The sequence below is a fragment of the Phodopus roborovskii genome, unplaced genomic scaffold (assembly GCF_943737965.1).
Source record: "Phodopus roborovskii unplaced genomic scaffold, PHOROB, whole genome shotgun sequence".
In the NCBI taxonomy this organism is placed as follows: domain Eukaryota; kingdom Metazoa; phylum Chordata; class Mammalia; order Rodentia; family Cricetidae; genus Phodopus; species Phodopus roborovskii.
The window spans coordinates 21,324,054-21,331,722 of NW_026126416.1; the positions used below are offsets into that span (position 1 = coordinate 21,324,054).

Below are 7,669 nucleotides of genomic sequence, written 5' to 3' on the forward strand. Positions count from 1 at the left end.
ACACTTATCATGGAGCAGGCCTGTGTGCTACACAGGATGCTACCTACATCCCTCTGCTCACCAGATGCAATGACAAAAACCTTTCAGATATCCCCAGTGTCTTCTGGAGTTTCTAACTGAGAGCCACTGCTGTGAGACAAGCACTGAGTAACAATCGTCTTTAACCTCTACATTCCTTCCCAGCAAAACCCTGTTTCCATATCCCTGGTGCCATGTGTAGGCTACCAGACACCTGCTAGGGAATGGTGATCTAACCAAGTTGAAGCCATTTTCCTCCCATCCCTTTCTTGGGGGTGGGGGGTTGTCTCATCATGATAAAGCGTAAGAGGGGTTCTTCCTGCTACAACCAGGAAAGACAGGTTCCCAGCCACCTCTGGGCTCTGGGCAGGAACACAGATACTGTTAACATATCAGTCTTTGTTCAGAAGGGCTGGTTCCCTGTGGGGAATTACATTAATGATCCCACAGAGAAGAGAAATAGGTCTTACTTTTCCCGGAAGTACCACACCCATGCCACTCTACCCAGGAGAAGAATAGCATATGGGTCTAGCATCTGCCTCCTCAGATGCTTGGGGGCCTTGGCAGAATCAGCTCTCGGACAGTCTGTGTTGACTGGGTGAGGGGCTCAGTGAGCTAGCCAGGGTCATTGAGTTTATAGCCCACCTAGACTGAAGGAGCATGCTGGCCGTGCCTCTCCTTCATGGCTTCTCTGTGCCTCTACGGTGACACAGCTGTGCCCTTGCTACCATACTCTATAAACAAAACAACCACAACACTGCAGACACACTGAGAAACTGTGGACAGAAAATACTTTTGCCCAAGGGCTGATGCTTCCCCATCAACAGCACACCAACAATGCTCTCTCCAGCCATGCACCCGAGGCCCAAAAGCCAAGGCCAGGAGCTAAGGATGTGAGGACCATGGCAGACGGCAAGTCAGGGAGTTTGTGGAACTGCCCCACAATTGGTCCCTGCTCTTGCACATTGGACTGCCTGGGCTCCTGGCTACTGCCACAGTATCTCTAAATCTAGAGCAGCTTGGTGAGGCGTCACTGTCCTATCTAAGATAAAGGGAGAATAAACTGTTCTTTCCGAGTTGTCCTGGATCAAGCAGAAGCACCTTGCAGTTTGCGCCAACCAGATCTTCCGGGCCAGTTTTATGGATGGCCAGAGGGTAGGTGACATCTTGCTCACTGACCTGTGGGGGAGATTACCACTCATTATACTTTCAGGGCTGTGAGAAGGAGGTTATCGCCAAGGTAGTAGGGTAAGACTTTTCGGCTCACTAGCAGTGTGGGCGTATTTTTATGGTGTTTTCCTGGATTAATTGACTCTTTGACAGACCGGGATACAATCCGACAGAGCTAGCCAGTTCAGCCAAACAGGGGTAAGCTTTTAAGCACTTTGTGGCAGGAGTAGAAGTTAGTAATGAGTGGGGCTAGGCCAGGAGGGGACCACACTGGGGCCACAGCAGCCAGCAGTTGGCTGGAAGTCAGAGAAGTGCAGAAACACCAGCTAGAGAATCTGCCTTCTCACGCCCTCAGCCTGTCAGCCTGGTGTACAAGGAGGAGGCCCACCTGCTGGTGATACGGTCTTCCCCAAAGAGGAGGTCCTCAACAACCTACAGGATACCATTCAGGGCCCTGAGGAGAATCCCTATGCCAGCAGTCTGTTCAGTATGAAGCTCCTGTTGGGCAAGGATTTCCCTGCTTCCCCACCCAAAGCCTACTGGCTAAAACCTTCCACCCAAATGTGGGCACCAATGGTGAGAGCTGTGCCACCGCCGTGTTCAAGAGGAACCGAGCAGCTGAGGTGGGCATCCGCCGTGTGCTGCTGACCAAACGCCTACTGATGCTCCCTAACCCAGAGTCTGCACTCCAGGAGGTGGGAACTGCTTTTGGAGAACTATGTAGAGTAGGCTACCTGTGACCCATCTGGTATGCAAGCAGCACCAGCAGCTGGAAGGCTGAGGCTACCTGGGATCTCAGCATGGTGCTGTAGCCTCCTCCAACAACCCTATGACCCCAGGGGTCTAGGAGGAGCCAAAGATCCCAGGTTGAAGAAGGATGCAGCTAGCAAGATAACTAAGCAGCCGGAGGCCAGCAGTGAGGAGACTGTCCTAGGCTCTTGTTCTTCCTTCCTCCCCTCCCACAGTGTCTAAGTGGGGTGGGAGAAGAGGAGAGGCGCACCCAAATCTAGACTTGTTTCTCTAAATAAAGCTGGAAAAGAAAATATACAAAAAGGACCTAGCTAGCTTGTAAGACAGAGACCAGAAGATGAGCTTCAGCATGGAGGGAGCCAAGAGCAGGTCTCTGATTGGCTCGTTCCCTTGCAGATCATCTTTCTCTGCTCTTAACTTAGGACCCTGCCCCTCCTGCAGACACAACCCAGTGTACCCTCTGTCTAATCAAGACTTTAGGCAGAAAGAACCTGAAAGGCTCAGCTTGGGTCAGGGGTACAGCGTGGGTCAGCCAGCTCTGGCGACAAGCAAGGCTTGTCTGTCCTGAAGAGAAGGGAATAAGAGACAGCACCGTCCAGGCTGGTTCCCCCAGGGGCAGGTTTGAGAGGAATTTGAGTACTTGTCTGGGGAGAACTGTGCTGGTTAATCGTGACCGTCAACTTGATGGGATTTAGAACCACCACGGAAACAAATCTCTAAGCACGCCGGGGGAACTATCTAAATCAGGGTAACTGAGGCAAGCAGACCCACTCTAAATGCGGGTAGCGCTGTTCTGTGGGTCGGAACCTCAGACTGAATAAAATGGGGAAGAGGAACACACACATGTATCCCCACTTCCTGCCTGGATTCAAAGTAACCGTCAGCTGCCTACTCCTGGCGCCAGCTACCTGCCATGGACTACACCCTTCAATGATGAGCCAAAATAAACCCTATCTTGTGTAAAGTTGCTTTGTCATGTATTTTATTACAGCAGCAAGACAAATCTTTAAAACAATGCACAATCCAGCCTTACCATCTCCATTCCCCTTGATTACCAGCTGGCACACTTGATATGCCAAGTCTCACACAAAAGCCAAGGAAGCCTGATGTATCAGCCCTTGCTGGCCAGCCTCCCTGTAGCAAATGAATCTAAAGGCAAATGGAAGGCACCTCTTGAATCTTGAGTGGAAGGAAGCAAATAATGAGAGTAAGGGGCCACAGCCACCAGCAGCTGCAAAATGCAAGAAAATGGGTGAACACTCAGAACCTCCACAGGGAGGCTGCCACTTTGTTGATGCACTGGCTTCAGCCCAACAAAACTGATGCTGAACTTCTGGCCTCCAAGTATATTGAAGTAAAAGGCAAGTAGTTCCTGACCCAGAATACTCCAGTGAAAGTGTCTGCCTGGCAGCATGACCGCCACTGGTATGAGGGAAACTTCACAACTATGTTTCCCGAGTGGGATGGTTTAAGAGATACTGATATATTTTACCTTTCTTGTACATCTGTGTTTTGGCTGACTTTCTTTTTGAGTTTGGAGTATGAAATGAGGATATATTTGTCAGAGTCAGAAATTCATATTCTTGCATCCCAGGTGCAAGGCCAGTAGAAGGATAACATCAAAGAGCTAAAGGAGAATAGTGTGTATTCAGAAGCACCAGTGAACTTGCCCAGCAGCTCTGTCTTCTTGCATGCACACATGCACGGTAAATAAGGAAGCATGAAAAGCTGTGCTGTACTTGTCTGTTCCTGGTTCACATGAGGGAAGGATGCCACACCCATACAGATAAACACTTGTTCAAGAAAGAAACTATCTATTCAGCTCAAGCTGGATCTTTATTGCCTTTTTCAAGTCTAAGTTGTTAACTCATGATGAAGCTTCCTAGCAGAATTTGTAATTCTTTTCCTACACCTTGGTTGCCTTTATGGAATGATGATATTCAATAGCAATCATGAGAGCCTTCAAGAATGTATTATATATTATATAAAACATTACACACTATATGTCTCATAATAGCAACAATAGGTGCTAGAAAGATGGCTCAGAGTTAAGAGCACCAGCTGCTCTTCCAAATGACCTGAGTTCTATTCCCAGTACCACCAAGCGGGATCACAGTTGTCTGTAAGTTTAGTTCAGGGGATCCATTGGCCTCTTCTGGCTTCCATGGACACTTCAGGCATATGGAAAATTGGCATACATTCAGGCAAACACCATACAGATAAAAATTATACTAACCAAAACATAATATTACCAATCATTTGACTTTGTTTTCTAGATGATGTTGATGGACACATGAACTTTATGTACAACATGTTATCAGAAGTTATTTCTAAACAATTTAGGAGAAATAAATCTTATTTTAAGTATTCCATAAGAAAGCTATTATTAAAAATATTGTAATAAGCTGGGAATAGTCGTACACACTTTTAGTTCCGGTACTCGGGAGGCAGAGACAGGATCTCTGTGAGTTCTAGGCCAGCCTGGTCTACATAGTGAGTTCCAAGACAGACAGGGTTATGTAGAGAACCTGTCTCAAAACAAAACTTATAATAAATACATTTTAAGTGAAAGAGGAGGGAATCTTATTTACATTCTTAACACCAATTTGAAAAATTAATTAATTCCATTAAATATTTTTAATTATTTAAGAATTTTATGCAACTTTGAAATATATAGAAAAAAACCCTCTAAAAATCAAGAAAATAAGCATTCCAATTTAAAAATGGAACAGAGAACTAAATAGGGAATTCTTGAAAGATGAAATACAAATGACTGAGAAATATTTAAATTTGTTCAATACCTTTAGCAGATAGGGAAATGCAAATTAAAACTATAGTGAGATTTCCCCAGTCAGACTGGCTAAGATGAAAAAAACAACAACAAACCAGAGGATGACAAATGCTGGCAAGGATACGGGGAAGAGGAATGCTTACTCACTGTTGATGGGAGTGCAAACTGGTACAGCCACTATGGAAATTGATGTGGAGGTTCCTCAGAAAACTGTAAATGGATCTGCCACATGATCCAGCCAAACCCCTCTTGGGCATATACCCAAGGGACTCCATATCCTACCACAGAGAAACGTGTTCATTCGTGTTTATAGCTACTCTATTCACAATAGCCAGGAAATGAAAACAACCTAGATATCCATCAACCAATGAACGGATACTGAAAATGTGGAACATTTACACAATGCAACATTATCCAGCTGTTGAGAAGAAAGAAAAAGAGATTATGAAATTTGCAGGTAAACAGATGGAGCTGGAAACAATCCTGAGTGAGGTAACCCAGACCCAGAAGGACAACATTACATGTTTTCTCTCATTTGTCTTTGCTGGCTTTGATCTTTAGATATGTGTGTTCCATTTGAAACAGCACCTCTCCTGTGCCCCAAGATGGAGGGGTCTTTAAAAAGGATTGAGAAAAAAAAAAGTATATATCCAAGGCCATCAAGATGGTTTATCAGGTAAGGGTGCCTGATGGCCCAAGTTTGATCCTCAGGAAGGAGAACCTGCTGTGGAGGGTGCAGTTATATACATATGCATATGTGCATACAAATAAAATGTTACAAAAACATGAAACTGTCTGGTGTTACAGAAAAAGAATTCCTAAGGCAACTCATAAAAGCAGGAGCCTGAGCTGGAGGCCCAGCATGACAAGGAGGAGCTTTGACAGTCTGGGCTGTCCTGAAAAACCAAACTCTACCAGTCCTAGAAGAAAGCCACTCATCCCTTCATCCTGAAACCAAACCAAGCTCTCTGGCCCTCTTTGTTCAAATCTTCCAGTTACTGAAAGATGGGACTCAGAGAAGAAGCCCGAGGAGGCCAGCTGCTTCTCCCCCCCTGTCTGTAAAGATGCAGTCCAGTTCCTTCAGTACAGGCAGGAAGCACTCCCCAACTTTCAGTCAGATTTCCAGAAGTCTTCAAAGCACCATCAAACTTTTCCCAGGAAGGGGCTCCTTAAGCATTGGATGCTTTGAAAAAATAAACACCTTGTAACCTATATATCTAACCCACAGATAAATAGATAGCATCAGGCATCCAACTACTAGAATTCAAAAAGGTCTGGTTACTCCTCTAATCCAAAGGTAGAGTCAAGAGGACCATCTGTCTAGCAGGAGGTTGGTATGTTTGGAGTCAGTCCCTCCTTGTACAGAGTCCTTGCCTCATCTTGCCTCGAGTGTTCAAAGGTGACCAACCACACAAAGCTACCATCTTTGCCTTGGCAGCTTTTGATTTTGTTAGTCTTTTGAGACAGTATCACACTGTAGTCCAGGATGGCTTTGAACTCACTATATGGTAGTTTAGGCTAGTTTTGAACTTGTGGCAATTCTCCTGCCTTAGCTCCCAAATTGTGAGGTTACAGGCAGGAGCCACCAAGACAGGCTGTGCCTCCTTCCCATGGTGCCCCTTGTGACTTTACTTTGACCCCACAAAGAGAATCTAGGTTCATCTGTGCCTCTCTCACTCACTTATCACCCCTGCAAAGTCTCTTTTGTCACACAGAGGACCTAAGTCCCTGAGATATGGATATGGTATGTTTGTGGGTGCATATTTCTGCCTGCCGTATGGTTATTATTGTCATTCTGTTGACAACATGAACATTCCAAACTATGAAGGCAGACCTCTCTCAGCCTACTCATTCACAGGTAGAGTGAAGGAACACTACATTATCAGAGGGAGACTGGGCCCTCTGACTGTAGACATTTGCAGCAGGCACAGTGTGGAGGAAGAACATTTGGACACTTTACCAGCAGGACTTGGTATTTCAAAGTTAAGAACTTAGACACGGAGTTGGGCCCTGCTAAAAGCAGAAGAAAGAAAAGAACAGCATAAGACTGAGAAATGTCTTTGGGCTGGTGTAAAACTGGGTAAACTAACCATGTTGAACAGAAACTTTGGTTCTGGGAGGGGAAGGAATGTTTGCATTAGGGGAAAATCAAATCCGAGGTGGCTACTGCTAGCTGATCCTTCATGCGCTTCTGCCTTCATTGATACTCGGCTTTCTCCTAACCCTCACTGCTGCTAGCCAGAGCAAGCCTCCTCTCCCATTCAAGCCTTAACTCCATTTTCCTTGAATTTAGCAAATTCTTGGGGCCCAATGAGGATACATGGTTATCGAGGTATATTATCAACAACCCTTACTTTTCTGGGCTTGTTCTGTATCGACAAAGGATTGCTTTATATTCTCACAGGGTACAGAGAAACGGGATCTGTTTTTAATGTATTCAAACTGTACAAACAGATACAAAAGGTTAGGAACATTTTTATTCTTACAGCACTTGAGAAAAATGTAAATGTATTTGATACTCAGTGATACTCCTCACCTTGCCGTTCCCCGAGTTAGGTACAGTAACACCCACATCCTTCCTTCTCTTAGAGGTAACTGACACTTCTCCCATCCACAGGTGTCAAAGGCTTCTGCCTCCCTGAACTGGGTGGGCTATGACCATGGTGGAAGGGACATGCTATGACTTCCAAGGCTATAACATAAAGAAGTATTCCTTTCCTCAGGATCCCTGGAGAAAGTCATTCCCTCTCCCAGCCTCCCATGCCTTGCCAGGAAGCCCAAGGCTTCTGTGCCCTGCTGTTCTGGCTGATAGCCCAGCTGAGTTCTTAGCCAACAGTCGGGAAGCCCTACTACCAGGGGATGTGATGCTTAGGTGATGTTTGTCGGTGGATGCTGTTTGAGGCTTCTCAGATGAGACCCAGGCACCATGCAGTAGCAGTA

The 7,669-nt window shown here is 45.7% G+C and overlaps 1 pseudogene; it reads left to right on the forward strand.

The window, feature by feature from the left end:
- The first annotated feature begins 920 nt into the window (after positions 1 to 920).
- On the forward strand, positions 921 to 2,160 carry LOC127221263 (ubiquitin-conjugating enzyme E2 S-like; annotated as a pseudogene).
- Positions 2,161 to 7,669: the final 5,509 nt, after the last annotated feature.